Genomic DNA, 14,605 nt, shown 5'->3' on the forward strand with positions numbered 1-14,605 from the left:
GAATCATTTATTTAAATTTTTATTACTTGATTATGTAATTAGTTTTGTGAGAAATTGATTTTATTAGAAATTACAGTGATAAATTAATAAATTAAAATTAAGTTTCGGGTCATTTCGGGTCGACCCGCCGCCCCGTAAACCTGAAATTTTCGGGTTCGGGTCAGCATACCTGACCCGTCACGGGTTGGCGGGTCGGGGTTCGGGTCAACAGATTTTCTGGCGGGTCTGTTGACCCGAACCCGACCCGCCAACCTGATTTGGACCCGAATTGCCACCCCTAACTGCAAGCGTGAAGGATTGATTTCATGATAATTTAGAGTTGCGGGATGAGGGAAAAAAACAGGGTGCAAATCAATAACAAAAAAAAATATAAAGTAAATAAATAAAAGGATAAGAGGAAAATGCTTGAATTGACGCTTAAAATGAATTTCGGTCTAGAAAAGCCACACTGCTTCGCAGGACGGGGTAGTTTAAAAGAATAACGCGAAAGGAACATGGCGGGTGCGATCATACCAGCACTAATGCACCGGATCCCATCAGAACTCCGAAGTTAAGCGTGCTTGGGCGAGAGTAGTACTAGGATGGGTGACCCCCTGGGAAGTCCTCGTGTTGCACCCCTCTCTTTTTTGTTTCGAAATCCAAATTTCCTATTCGTTCTTTATCCTGTAGTAATTTAGCTCCGTCGGAACGATTGCTTAATATTTTGCTTCTTGTCGAAGCGTGAAGGAGGATCTGAAGGCGCGAGACAAATCAGGAACGGTACGGCTCGATCAAAGCCCGGATCGTCGCTCAAATTTGTCGGCGCAAATGTATCACCGCAACTAGGGGTGGCAATTTTCGACACGACCTGAAAACACGACACGAACCTAACACGAAATTAATGGGTTTGGGTTGAGGTTTCGGGAATTCGGGTCAGAATCGGGTTGGACCCGATGAACCCGAAAAGAAAACCGGTCGATTTCGGGTCAACCCGTGGTGACCTGATATGACCCGTTTACGAATTAAAAATAATTTAATAAACATAAAAATAATTTTATCTAACTAAACTAAGTTATTCTTTTTTTCAAAGGCATTAATTACTTAATCCTAAACGAATTTATTTAATTTGTGTGAAGTTGAAATTATTATACTTGGACAAATAATATATTATATTATTTTTCACTTTTGTATTGTTTTAATTTATTTTATATTTTGCTTGGGATAAAACACTTTTACGGTGTTTAATTTATTTTAGATTTGATTTGGAATCATTTATTTAAATTTTTATTACTTGATTATGTAATTAGTTTTGTGAGAAATTGATTTTATTAGAAATTACAGTGATAAATTAATAAATTAAAATTAAGTTTCGGGTCATTTCGGGTCGACCCGCCGCCCCGTAAACCTGAAATTTTCGGGTTCGGGTCAGCATACCTGACCCGTCACGGGTTGGCGGGTCGGGGTTCGGGTCAACAGATTTTCTGGCGGGTCTGTTGACCCGAACCCGACCCGCCAACCTGATTTGGACCCGAATTGCCACCCCTAACTGCAAGCGTGAAGGATTGATTTCATGATAATTTAGAGTTGCGGGATGAGGGAAAAAAACAGGGTGCAAATCAATAACAAAAAAAAATATAAAGTAAATAAATAAAAGGATAAGAGGAAAATGCTTGAATTGACGCTTAAAATGAATTTCGGTCTAGAAAAGCCACACTGCTTCGCAGGACGGGGTAGTTTAAAAGAATAAAGCGAAAGGAACATGGCGGGTGCGATCATACCAGCACTAATGCACCGGATCCCATCAGAACTCCGAAGTTAAGCGTGCTTGGGCGAGAGTAGTACTAGGATGGGTGACCCCCTGGGAAGTCCTCGTGTTGCACCCCTCTCTTTTTTGTTTCGAAATCCAAATTTCCTATTCGTTCTTTATCCTGTAGTAATTTAGCTCCGTCGGAACGATTGCTTAATATTTTGCTTCTTGTCGAAGCGTGAAGGAGGATCTGAAGGCGCGAGACAAATCAGGAACGGTACGGCTCGATCAAAGCCCGGATCGTCGCTCAAATTTGTCGGCGCAAATGTATCACCGCAACTAGGGGTGGCAATTTTCGACACGACCTGAAAACACGACACGAACCTAACACGAAATTAATGGGTTTGGGTTGAGGTTTCGGGAATTCGGGTCAGAATCGGGTTGGACCCGATGAACCCGAAAAGAAAACCGGTCGATTTCGGGTCAACCCGTGGTGACCTGATATGACCCGATATGACCCGTTTACGAATTAAAAATAATTTAATAAACATAAAAATAATTTTATCTAACTAAACTAAGTTATTCTTTTTTTCAAAGGCATTAATTACTTAATCCTAAACGAATTTATTTAATTTGTGTGAAGTTGAAATTATTATACTTGGACAAATAATATATTATATTATTTTTCACTTTTGTATTGTTTTAATTTATTTTATATTTTGCTTGGGATAAAACACTTTTACGGTGTTTAATTTATTTTAGATTTGATTTGGAATCATTTATTTAAATTTTTATTACTTGATTATGTAATTAGTTTTGTGAGAAATTGATTTTATTAGAAATTACAGTGATAAATTAATAAATTAAAATTAAGTTTCGGGTCATTTCGGGTCGACCCGCCGCCCCGTAAACCTGAAATTTTCGGGTTCGGGTCAGCATACCTGACCCGTCACGGGTTGGCGGGTCGGGGTTCGGGTCAACAGATTTTCTGGCGGGTCTGTTGACCCGAACCCGACCCGCCAACCTGATTTGGACCCGAATTGCCACCCCTAACTGCAAGCGTGAAGGATTGATTTCATGATAATTTAGAGTTGCGGGATGAGGGAAAAAAACAGGGTGCAAATCAATAACAAAAAAAAATATAAAGTAAATAAATAAAAGGATAAGAGGAAAATGCTTGAATTGACGCTTAAAATGAATTTCGGTCTAGAAAAGCCACACTGCTTCGCAGGACGGGGTAGTTTAAAAGAATAAAGCGAAAGGAACATGGCGGGTGCGATCATACCAGCACTAATGCACCGGATCCCATCAGAACTCCGAAGTTAAGCGTGCTTGGGCGAGAGTAGTACTAGGATGGGTGACCCCCTGGGAAGTCCTCGTGTTGCACCCCTCTCTTTTTTGTTTCGAAATCCAAATTTCCTATTCGTTCTTTATCCTGTAGTAATTTAGCTCCGTCGGAACGATTGCTTAATATTTTGCTTCTTGTCGAAGCGTGAAGGAGGATCTGAAGGCGCGAGACAAATCAGGAACGGTACGGCTCGATCAAAGCCCGGATCGTCGCTCAAATTTGTCGGCGCAAATGTATCACCGCAACTAGGGGTGGCAATTTTCGACACGACCTGAAAACACGACACGAACCTAACACGAAATTAATGGGTTTGGGTTGAGGTTTCGGGAATTCGGGTCAGAATCGGGTTGGACCCGATGAACCCGAAAAGAAAACCGGTCGATTTCGGGTCAACCCGTGGTGACCTGATATGACCCGATATGACCCGTTTACGAATTAAAAATAATTTAATAAACATAAAAATAATTTTATCTAACTAAACTAAGTTATTCTTTTTTTCAAAGGCATTAATTACTTAATCCTAAACGAATTTATTTAATTTGTGTGAAGTTGAAATTATTATACTTGGACAAATAATATATTATATTATTTTTCACTTTTGTATTGTTTTAATTTATTTTATATTTTGCTTGGGATAAAACACTTTTACGGTGTTTAATTTATTTTAGATTTGATTTGGAATCATTTATTTAAATTTTTATTACTTGATTATGTAATTAGTTTTGTGAGAAATTGATTTTATTAGAAATTACAGTGATAAATTAATAAATTAAAATTAAGTTTCGGGTCATTTCGGGTCGACCCGCCGCCCCGTAAACCTGAAATTTTCGGGTTCGGGTCAGCATACCTGACCCGTCACGGGTTGGCGGGTCGGGGTTCGGGTCAACAGATTTTCTGGCGGGTCTGTTGACCCGAACCCGACCCGCCAACCTGATTTGGACCCGAATTGCCACCCCTAACTGCAAGCGTGAAGGATTGATTTCATGATAATTTAGAGTTGCGGGATGAGGGAAAAAAACAGGGTGCAAATCAATAACAAAAAAAAATATAAAGTAAATAAATAAAAGGATAAGAGGAAAATGCTTGAATTGACGCTTAAAATGAATTTCGGTCTAGAAAAGCCACACTGCTTCGCAGGACGGGGTAGTTTAAAAGAATAAAGCGAAAGGAACATGGCGGGTGCGATCATACCAGCACTAATGCACCGGATCCCATCAGAACTCCGAAGTTAAGCGTGCTTGGGCGAGAGTAGTACTAGGATGGGTGACCCCCTGGGAAGTCCTCGTGTTGCACCCCTCTCTTTTTTGTTTCGAAATCCAAATTTCCTATTCGTTCTTTATCCTGTAGTAATTTAGCTCCGTCGGAACGATTGCTTAATATTTTGCTTCTTGTCGAAGCGTGAAGGAGGATCTGAAGGCGCGAGACAAATCAGGAACGGTACGGCTCGATCAAAGCCCGGATCGTCGCTCAAATTTGTCGGCGCAAATGTATCACCGCAACTAGGGGTGGCAATTTTCGACACGACCTGAAAACACGACACGAACCTAACACGAAATTAATGGGTTTGGGTTGAGGTTTCGGGAATTCGGGTCAGAATCGGGTTGGACCCGATGAACCCGAAAAGAAAACCGGTCGATTTCGGGTCAACCCGTGGTGACCTGATATGACCCGATATGACCCGTTTACGAATTAAAAATAATTTAATAAACATAAAAATAATTTTATCTAACTAAACTAAGTTATTCTTTTTTTCAAAGGCATTAATTACTTAATCCTAAACGAATTTATTTAATTTGTGTGAAGTTGAAATTATTATACTTGGACAAATAATATATTATATTATTTTTCACTTTTGTATTGTTTTAATTTATTTTATATTTTGCTTGGGATAAAACACTTTTACGGTGTTTAATTTATTTTAGATTTGATTTGGAATCATTTATTTAAATTTTTATTACTTGATTATGTAATTAGTTTTGTGAGAAATTGATTTTATTAGAAATTACAGTGATAAATTAATAAATTAAAATTAAGTTTCGGGTCATTTCGGGTCGACCCGCCGCCCCGTAAACCTGAAATTTTCGGGTTCGGGTCAGCATACCTGACCCGTCACGGGTTGGCGGGTCGGGGTTCGGGTCAACAGATTTTCTGGCGGGTCTGTTGACCCGAACCCGACCCGCCAACCTGATTTGGACCCGAATTGCCACCCCTAACTGCAAGCGTGAAGGATTGATTTCATGATAATTTAGAGTTGCGGGATGAGGGAAAAAAACAGGGTGCAAATCAATAACAAAAAAAAATATAAAGTAAATAAATAAAAGGATAAGAGGAAAATGCTTGAATTGACGCTTAAAATGAATTTCGGTCTAGAAAAGCCACACTGCTTCGCAGGACGGGGTAGTTTAAAAGAATAAAGCGAAAGGAACATGGCGGGTGCGATCATACCAGCACTAATGCACCGGATCCCATCAGAACTCCGAAGTTAAGCGTGCTTGGGCGAGAGTAGTACTAGGATGGGTGACCCCCTGGGAAGTCCTCGTGTTGCACCCCTCTCTTTTTTGTTTCGAAATCCAAATTTCCTATTCGTTCTTTATCCTGTAGTAATTTAGCTCCGTCGGAACGATTGCTTAATATTTTGCTTCTTGTCGAAGCGTGAAGGAGGATCTGAAGGCGCGAGACAAATCAGGAACGGTACGGCTCGATCAAAGCCCGGATCGTCGCTCAAATTTGTCGGCGCAAATGTATCACCGCAACTAGGGGTGGCAATTTTCGACACGACCTGAAAACACGACACGAACCTAACACGAAATTAATGGGTTTGGGTTGAGGTTTCGGGAATTCGGGTTGGACCCAATGAACCCGAAAAGAAAACCGGTCGATTTCGGGTCAACCCGTGGTGACCTGATATGACCCGTTTACGAATTAAAAATAATTTAATAAACATAAAAATAATTTTATCTAACTAAACTAAGTTATTCTTTTTTTCAAAGGCATTAATTACTTAATCCTAAACGAATTTATTTAATTTGTGTGAAGTTGAAATTATTATACTTGGACAAATAATATATTATATTATTTTTCACTTTTGTATTGTTTTAATTTATTTTATATTTTGCTTGGGATAAAACACTTTTACGGTGTTTAATTTATTTTAGATTTGATTTGGAATCATTTATTTAAATTTTTATTACTTGATTATGTAATTAGTTTTGTGAGAAATTGATTTTATTAGAAATTACAGTGATAAATTAATAAATTAAAATTAAGTTTCGGGTCATTTCGGGTCGACCCGCCGCCCCGTAAACCTGAAATTTTCGGGTTCGGGTCAGCATACCTGACCCGTCACGGGTTGGCGGGTCGGGGTTCGGGTCAACAGATTTTCTGGCGGGTCTGTTGACCCGAACCCGACCCGCCAACCTGATTTGGACCCGAATTGCCACCCCTAACTGCAAGCGTGAAGGATTGATTTCATGATAATTTAGAGTTGCGGGATGAGGGAAAAAAACAGGGTGCAAATCAATAACAAAAAAAAATATAAAGTAAATAAATAAAAGGATAAGAGGAAAATGCTTGAATTGACGCTTAAAATGAATTTCGGTCTAGAAAAGCCACACTGCTTCGCAGGACGGGGTAGTTTAAAAGAATAAAGCGAAAGGAACATGGCGGGTGCGATCATACCAGCATTAATGCACCGGATCCCATCAGAACTCCGAAGTTAAGCGTGCTTGGGCGAGAGTAGTACTAGGATGGGTGACCCCCTGGGAAGTCCTCGTGTTGCACCCCTTTCTTTTTTGTTTCGAAATCCAAATTTCCTATTCGTTCTTTATCCTGTAGTAATTTAGCTCCGTCGGAACGATTGCTTAATATTTTGCTTCTTGTCAAAGCGTGAAGGAGGATCTGAAGGCGCGAGACAAATCAGGAACGGTACGGCTCGATCAAAGCCCGGATCGTCGCTCAAATTTGTCGGCGCAAATGTATCACCGCAACTAGGGGTGGCAATTTTCGACACGACACGAACCTAACACGAAATTAATGGGTTTGGGTTGAGGTTTCGGGAATTCGGGTCAGAATCGGGTTGGACCCGATGAACCCGAAAAGAAAACCGGTCGATTTCGGGCCAACCCGTGGTGACCTGATATGACCCGATATGACCCGTTTACGAATTAAAAATAATTTAATAAACATAAAAATAATTTTATCTAACTAAACTAAGTTATTCTTTTTTTCAAAGGCATTAATTACTTAATCCTAAACGAATTTATTTAATTTGTGTGAAGTTGAAATTATTATACTTGGACAAATAATATATTATATTATTTTTCACTTTTGTATTGTTTTAATTTATTTTATATTTTGCTTGGGATAAAACACTTTTACGGTGTTTAATTTATTTTAGATTTGATTTGGAATCATTTATTTAAATTTTTATTACTTGATTATGTAATTAGTTTTGTGAGAAATTGATTTTATTAGAAATTACAGTGATAAATTAATAAATTAAAATTAAGTTTCGGGTCATTTCGGGTCGACCCGCCGCCCCGTAAACCTGAAATTTTCGGGTTCGGGTCAGCATACCTGACCCGTCACGGGTTGGCGGGTCGGGGTTCGGGTCAACAGATTTTCTGGCGGGTCTGTTGACCCGAACCCGACCCGCCAACCTGATTTGGACCCGAATTGCCACCCCTAACTGCAAGCGTGAAGGATTGATTTCATGATAATTTAGAGTTGCGGGATGAGGGAAAAAAACAGGGTGCAAATCAATAACAAAAAAAAATATAAAGTAAATAAATAAAAGGATAAGAGGAAAATGCTTGAATTGACGCTTAAAATGAATTTCGGTCTAGAAAAGCCACACTGCTTCGCAGGACGGGGTAGTTTAAAAGAATAACGCGAAAGGAACATGGCGGGTGCGATCATACCAGCACTAATGCACCGGATCCCATCAGAACTCCGAAGTTAAGCGTGCTTGGGCGAGAGTAGTACTAGGATGGGTGACCCCCTGGGAAGTCCTCGTGTTGCACCCCTCTCTTTTTTGTTTCGAAATCCAAATTTCCTATTCGTTCTTTATCCTGTAGTAATTTAGCTCCGTCGGAACGATTGCTTAATATTTTGCTTCTTGTCGAAGCGTGAAGGAGGATCCGAAGGCGCGAGACAAATCAGGAACGGTACGGCTCGATCAAAGCCCGGATCGTCGCTCAAATTTGTCGGCGCAAATGTATCACCGCAACTAGGGGTGGCAATTTTCGACACGACCTGAAAACACGACACGAACCTAACACGAAATTAATGGGTTTGGGTTGAGGTTTCGGGAATTCGGGTCAGAATCGGGTTGGACCCGATGAACCCGAAAAGAAAACCGGTCGATTTCGGGTCAACCCGTGGTGACCTGATATGACCCGTTTACGAATTAAAAATAATTTAATAAACATAAAAATAATTTTATCTAACTAAACTAAGTTATTCTTTTTTTCAAAGGCATTAATTACTTAATCCTAAACGAATTTATTTAATTTGTGTGAAGTTGAAATTATTATACTTGGACAAATAATATATTATATTATTTTTCACTTTTGTATTGTTTTAATTTATTTTATATTTTGCTTGGGATAAAACACTTTTACGGTGTTTAATTTATTTTAGATTTGATTTGGAATCATTTATTTAAATTTTTATTACTTGATTATGTAATTAGTTTTGTGAGAAATTGATTTTATTAGAAATTACAGTGATAAATTAATAAATTAAAATTAAGTTTCGGGTCATTTCGGGTCGACCCGCCGCCCCGTAAACCTGAAATTTTCGGGTTCGGGTCAGCATACCTGACCCGTCACGGGTTGGCGGGTCGGGGTTCGGGTCAACAGATTTTCTGGCGGGTCTGTTGACCCGAACCCGACCCGCCAACCTGATTTGGACCCGAATTGCCACCCCTAACTGCAAGCGTGAAGGATTGATTTCATGATAATTTAGAGTTGCGGGATGAGGGAAAAAAACAGGGTGCAAATCAATAACAAAAAAAAATATAAAGTAAATAAATAAAAGGATAAGAGGAAAATGCTTGAATTGACGCTTAAAATGAATTTCGGTCTAGAAAAGCCACACTGCTTCGCAGGACGGGGTAGTTTAAAAGAATAAAGCGAAAGGAACATGGCGGGTGCGATCATACCAGCATTAATGCACCGGATCCCATCAGAACTCCGAAGTTAAGCGTGCTTGGGCGAGAGTAGTACTAGGATGGGTGACCCCCTGGGAAGTCCTCGTGTTGCACCCCTTTCTTTTTTGTTTCGAAATCCAAATTTCCTATTCGTTCTTTATCCTGTAGTAATTTAGCTCCGTCGGAACGATTGCTTAATATTTTGCTTCTTGTCGAAGCGTGAAGGAGGATCTGAAGGCGCGAGACAAATCAGGAACGGTACGGCTCGATCAAAGCCCGGATCGTCGCTCAAATTTGTCGGCGCAAATGTATCACCGCAACTAGGGGTGGCAATTTTCGACACGACCTGAAAACACGACACGAACCTAACACGAAATTAATGGGTTTGGGTTGAGGTTTCGGGAATTCGGGTCAGAATCGGGTTGGACCCGATGAACCCGAAAAGAAAACCGGTCGATTTCGGGTCAACCCGTGGTGACCTGATATGACCCGATATGACCCGTTTACGAATTAAAAATAATTTAATAAACATAAAAATAATTTTATCTAACTAAACTAAGTTATTCTTTTTTTCAAAGGCATTAATTACTTAATCCTAAACGAATTTATTTAATTTGTGTGAAGTTGAAATTATTATACTTGGACAAATAATATATTATATTATTTTTCACTTTTGTATTGTTTTAATTTATTTTATATTTTGCTTGGGATAAAACACTTTTACGGTGTTTAATTTATTTTAGATTTGATTTGGAATCATTTATTTAAATTTTTATTACTTGATTATGTAATTAGTTTTGTGAGAAATTGATTTTATTAGAAATTACAGTGATAAATTAATAAATTAAAATTAAGTTTCGGGTCATTTCGGGTCGACCCGCCGCCCCGTAAACCTGAAATTTTCGGTTTCGGGTCAGCATACCTGACCCGTCACGGGTTGGCGGGTCGGGGTTCGGGTCAACAGATTTTCTGGCGGGTCTGTTGACCCGAACCCGACCCGCCAACCTGATTTGGACCCGAATTGCCACCCCTAACTGCAAGCGTGTAGGATTGATTTCATGATAATTTAGAGTTGCGGGATGAGGGAAAAAAACAGGGTGCAAATCAATAACAAAAAAAAATATAAAGTAAATAAATAAAAGGATAAGAGGAAAATGCTTGAATTGACGCTTAAAATGAATTTCGGTCTAGAAAAGCCACACTGCTTCGCAGGACGGGGTAGTTTAAAAGAATAAAGCGAAAGGAACATGGCGGGTGCGATCATACCAGCACTAATGCACCGGATCCCATCAGAACTCCGAAGTTAAGCGTGCTTGGGCGAGAGTAGTACTAGGATGGGTGACCCCCTGGGAAGTCCTCGTGTTGCACCCCTCTCTTTTTTGTTTCGAAATCCAAATTTCCTATTCGTTCTTTATCCTGTAGTAATTTAGCTCCGTCGGAACGATTGCTTAATATTTTGCTTCTTGTCGAAGCGTGAAGGAGGATCTGAAGGCGCGAGACAAATCAGGAACGGTACGGCTCGATCAAAGCCCGGATCGTCGCTCAAATTTGTCGGCGCAAATGTATCACCGCAACTAGGGGTGGCAATTTTCGACACGACCTGAAAACACGACACGAACCTAACACGAAATTAATGGGTTTGGGTTGAGGTTTCGGGAATTCGGGTCAGAATCGGGTTGGACCCGATGAACCCGAAAAGAAAACCGGTCGATTTCGGGTCAACCCGTGGTGACCTGATATGACCCGATATGACCCGTTTACGAATTAAAAATAATTTAATAAACATAAAAATAATTTTATCTAACTAAACTAAGTTATTCTTTTTTTCAAAGGCATTAATTACTTAATCCTAAACGAATTTATTTAATTTGTGTGAAGTTGAAATTATTATACTTGGACAAATAATATATTATATTATTTTTCACTTTTGTATTGTTTTAATTTATTTTATATTTTGCTTGGGATAAAACACTTTTACGGTGTTTAATTTATTTTAGATTTGATTTGGAATCATTTATTTAAATTTTTATTACTTGATTATGTAATTAGTTTTGTGAGAAATTGATTTTATTAGAAATTACAGTGATAAATTAATAAATTAAAATTAAGTTTCGGGTCATTTCGGGTCGACCCGCCGCCCCGTAAACCTGAAATTTTCGGGTTCGGGTCAGCATACCTGACCCGTCACGGGTTGGCGGGTCGGGGTTCGGGTCAACAGATTTTCTGGCGGGTCTGTTGACCCGAACCCGACCCGCCAACCTGATTTGGACCCGAATTGCCACCCCTAACTGCAAGCGTGAAGGATTGATTTCATGATAATTTAGAGTTGCGGGATGAGGGAAAAAAACAGGGTGCAAATCAATAACAAAAAAAAATATAAAGTAAATAAATAAAAGGATAAGAGGAAAATGCTTGAATTGACGCTTAAAATGAATTTCGGTCTAGAAAAGCCACACTGCTTCGCAGGACGGGGTAGTTTAAAAGAATAAAGCGAAAGGAACATGGCGGGTGCGATCATACCAGCACTAATGCACCGGATCCCATCAGAACTCCGAAGTTAAGCGTGCTTGGGCGAGAGTAGTACTAGGATGGGTGACCCCCTGGGAAGTCCTCGTGTTGCACCCCTCTCTTTTTTGTTTCGAAATCCAAATTTCCTATTCGTTCTTTATCCTGTAGTAATTTAGCTCCGTCGGAACGATTGCTTAATATTTTGCTTCTTGTCGAAGCGTGAAGGAGGATCTGAAGGCGCGAGACAAATCAGGAACGGTACGGCTCGATCAAAGCCCGGATCGTCGCTCAAATTTGTCGGCGCAAATGTATCACCGCAACTAGGGGTGGCAATTTTCGACACGACCTGAAAACACGACACGAACCTAACACGAAATTAATGGGTTTGGGTTGAGGTTTCGGGAATTCGGGTTGGACCCAATGAACCCGAAAAGAAAACCGGTCGATTTCGGGTCAACCCGTGGTGACCTGATATGACCCGTTTACGAATTAAAAATAATTTAATAAACATAAAAATAATTTTATCTAACTAAACTAAGTTATTCTTTTTTTCAAAGGCATTAATTACTTAATCCTAAACGAATTTATTTAATTTGTGTGAAGTTGAAATTATTATACTTGGACAAATAATATATTATATTATTTTTCACTTTTGTATTGTTTTAATTTATTTTATATTTTGCTTGGGATAAAACACTTTTACGGTGTTTAATTTATTTTAGATTTGATTTGGAATCATTTATTTAAATTTTTATTACTTGATTATGTAATTAGTTTTGTGAGAAATTGATTTTATTAGAAATTACAGTGATAAATTAATAAATTAAAATTAAGTTTCGGGTCATTTCGGGTCGACCCGCCGCCCCGTAAACCTGAAATTTTCGGGTTCGGGTCAGCATACCTGACCCGTCACGGGTTGGCGGGTCGGGGTTCGGGTCAACAGATTTTCTGGCGGGTCTGTTGACCCGAACCCGACCCGCCAACCTGATTTGGACCCGAATTGCCACCCCTAACTGCAAGCGTGAAGGATTGATTTCATGATAATTTAGAGTTGCGGGATGAGGGAAAAAAACAGGGTGCAAATCAATAACAAAAAAAAATATAAAGTAAATAAATAAAAGGATAAGAGGAAAATGCTTGAATTGACGCTTAAAATGAATTTCGGTCTAGAAAAGCCACACTGCTTCGCAGGACGGGGTAGTTTAAAAGAATAAAGCGAAAGGAACATGGCGGGTGCGATCATACCAGCACTAATGCACCGGATCCCATCAGAACTCCGAAGTTAAGCGTGCTTGGGCGAGAGTAGTACTAGGATGGGTGACCCCCTGGGAAGTCCTCGTGTTGCACCCCTCTCTTTTTTGTTTCGAAATCCAAATTTTCTATTCGTTCTTTATCCTGTAGTAATTTAGCTCCGTCGGAACGATTGCTTAATATTTTGCTTCTTGTCGAAGCGTGAAGGAGGATCTGAAGGCGCGAGACAAATCAGGAACGGTACGGCTCGATCAAAGCCCGGATCGTCGCTCAAATTTGTCGGCGCAAATGTATCACCGCAACTAGGGGTGGCAATTTTCGACACGACCTGAAAACACGACACGAACCTAACACGAAATTAATGGGTTTGGGTTGAGGTTTCGGGAATTCGGGTCAGAATCGGGTTGGACCCGATGAACCCGAAAAGAAAACCGGTCGATTTCGGGTCAACCCGTGGTGACCTGATATGACCCGTTTACGAATTAAAAATAATTTAATAAACATAAAAATAATTTTATCTAACTAAACTAAGTTATTCTTTTTTTCAAAGGCATTAATTACTTAATCCTAAACGAATTTATTTAATTTGTGTGAAGTTGAAATTATTATACTTGGACAAATAATATATTATATTATTTTTCACTTTTGTATTGTTTTAATTTATTTTATATTTTGCTTGGGATAAAACACTTTTACGGTGTTTAATTTATTTTAGATTTGATTTGGAATCATTTATTTAAATTTTTATTACTTGATTATGTAATTAGTTTTGTGAGAAATTGATTTTATTAGAAATTACAGTGATAAATTAATAAATTAAAATTAAGTTTCGGGTCATTTCGGGTCGACCCGCCGCCCCGTAAACCTGAAATTTTCGGGTTCGGGTCAGCATACCTGACCCGTCACGGGTTGGCGGGTCGGGGTTCGGGTCAACAGATTTTCTGGCGGGTCTGTTGACCCGAACCCGACCCGCCAACCTGATTTGGACCCGAATTGCCACCCCTAACTGCAAGCGTGAAGGATTGATTTCATGATAATTTAGAGTTGCGGGATGAGGGAAAAAAACAGGGTGCAAATCAATAACAAAAAAAAATATAAAGTAAATAAATAAAAGGATAAGAGGAAAATGCTTGAATTGACGCTTAAAATGAATTTCGGTCTAGAAAAGCCACACTGCTTCGCAGGACGGGGTAGTTTAAAAGAATAAAGCGAAAGGAACATGGCGGGTGCGATCATACCAGCACTAATGCACCGGATCCCATCAGAACTCCGAAGTTAAGCGTGCTTGGGCGAGAGTAGTACTAGGATGGGTGACCCCCTGGGAAGTCCTCGTGTTGCACCCCTCTCTTTTTTGTTTCGAAATCCAAATTTCCTATTCGTTCTTTATCCTGTAGTAATTTAGCTCCGTCGGAACGATTGCTTAATATTTTGCTTCTTGTCGAAGCGTGAAGGAGGATCCGAAGGCGCGAGACAAATCAGGAACGGTACGGCTCGATCAAAGCCCGGATCGTCGCTCAAATTTGTCGGCGCAAATGTATCACCGCAACTAGGGGTGGCAATTTTCGACACGACCTGAAAACACGACACGAACCTAACACGAAATTAATGGGTTTGGGTTGAG

General features: G+C 39.7%; 12 non-coding genes across 12 annotated transcripts; all 12 read left to right on the top strand.

Annotated features, from left to right (window-relative positions):
• Positions 1-499: 499 nt before the first annotated feature.
• On the top strand, positions 500-618 carry LOC140028971 (5S ribosomal RNA). The gene has a single exon (XR_011832876.1). It is a non-coding gene; the product is annotated as a 5S ribosomal RNA (ribosomal RNA).
• Positions 619-1,743: 1,125 nt separating this feature from the next.
• Positions 1,744-1,862, top strand: LOC140028972 (5S ribosomal RNA). Its single transcript, XR_011832877.1, has one exon. It is a non-coding gene; the product is annotated as a 5S ribosomal RNA (ribosomal RNA).
• Positions 1,863-2,997: 1,135 nt separating this feature from the next.
• LOC140028974 (5S ribosomal RNA) lies at positions 2,998-3,116 on the top strand. The gene has a single exon (XR_011832879.1). It is a non-coding gene; the product is annotated as a 5S ribosomal RNA (ribosomal RNA).
• Positions 3,117-4,251: 1,135 nt separating this feature from the next.
• On the top strand, positions 4,252-4,370 carry LOC140028975 (5S ribosomal RNA). The gene has a single exon (XR_011832880.1). It is a non-coding gene; the product is annotated as a 5S ribosomal RNA (ribosomal RNA).
• A 1,135-nt stretch (positions 4,371-5,505) lies between these two features.
• LOC140028976 (5S ribosomal RNA) lies at positions 5,506-5,624 on the top strand. Its single transcript, XR_011832881.1, has one exon. It is a non-coding gene; the product is annotated as a 5S ribosomal RNA (ribosomal RNA).
• A 1,114-nt stretch (positions 5,625-6,738) lies between these two features.
• Positions 6,739-6,857, top strand: LOC140030392 (5S ribosomal RNA). Its single transcript, XR_011834306.1, has one exon. It is a non-coding gene; the product is annotated as a 5S ribosomal RNA (ribosomal RNA).
• A 1,122-nt stretch (positions 6,858-7,979) lies between these two features.
• Positions 7,980-8,098, top strand: LOC140028977 (5S ribosomal RNA). The gene has a single exon (XR_011832882.1). It is a non-coding gene; the product is annotated as a 5S ribosomal RNA (ribosomal RNA).
• A 1,125-nt stretch (positions 8,099-9,223) lies between these two features.
• Positions 9,224-9,342, top strand: LOC140030394 (5S ribosomal RNA). The gene has a single exon (XR_011834308.1). It is a non-coding gene; the product is annotated as a 5S ribosomal RNA (ribosomal RNA).
• Positions 9,343-10,477: 1,135 nt separating this feature from the next.
• LOC140028978 (5S ribosomal RNA) lies at positions 10,478-10,596 on the top strand. The gene has a single exon (XR_011832883.1). It is a non-coding gene; the product is annotated as a 5S ribosomal RNA (ribosomal RNA).
• Positions 10,597-11,731: 1,135 nt separating this feature from the next.
• LOC140028979 (5S ribosomal RNA) lies at positions 11,732-11,850 on the top strand. The gene has a single exon (XR_011832884.1). It is a non-coding gene; the product is annotated as a 5S ribosomal RNA (ribosomal RNA).
• Positions 11,851-12,964: 1,114 nt separating this feature from the next.
• Positions 12,965-13,083, top strand: LOC140028980 (5S ribosomal RNA). The gene has a single exon (XR_011832885.1). It is a non-coding gene; the product is annotated as a 5S ribosomal RNA (ribosomal RNA).
• Positions 13,084-14,208: 1,125 nt separating this feature from the next.
• Positions 14,209-14,327, top strand: LOC140028981 (5S ribosomal RNA). Its single transcript, XR_011832886.1, has one exon. It is a non-coding gene; the product is annotated as a 5S ribosomal RNA (ribosomal RNA).
• The last annotated feature ends 278 nt before the right edge of the window (positions 14,328-14,605 follow it).

This window comes from Coffea arabica, chromosome 11e (assembly GCF_036785885.1).
Source record: "Coffea arabica cultivar ET-39 chromosome 11e, Coffea Arabica ET-39 HiFi, whole genome shotgun sequence".
Taxonomy (NCBI): domain Eukaryota; kingdom Viridiplantae; phylum Streptophyta; class Magnoliopsida; order Gentianales; family Rubiaceae; genus Coffea; species Coffea arabica.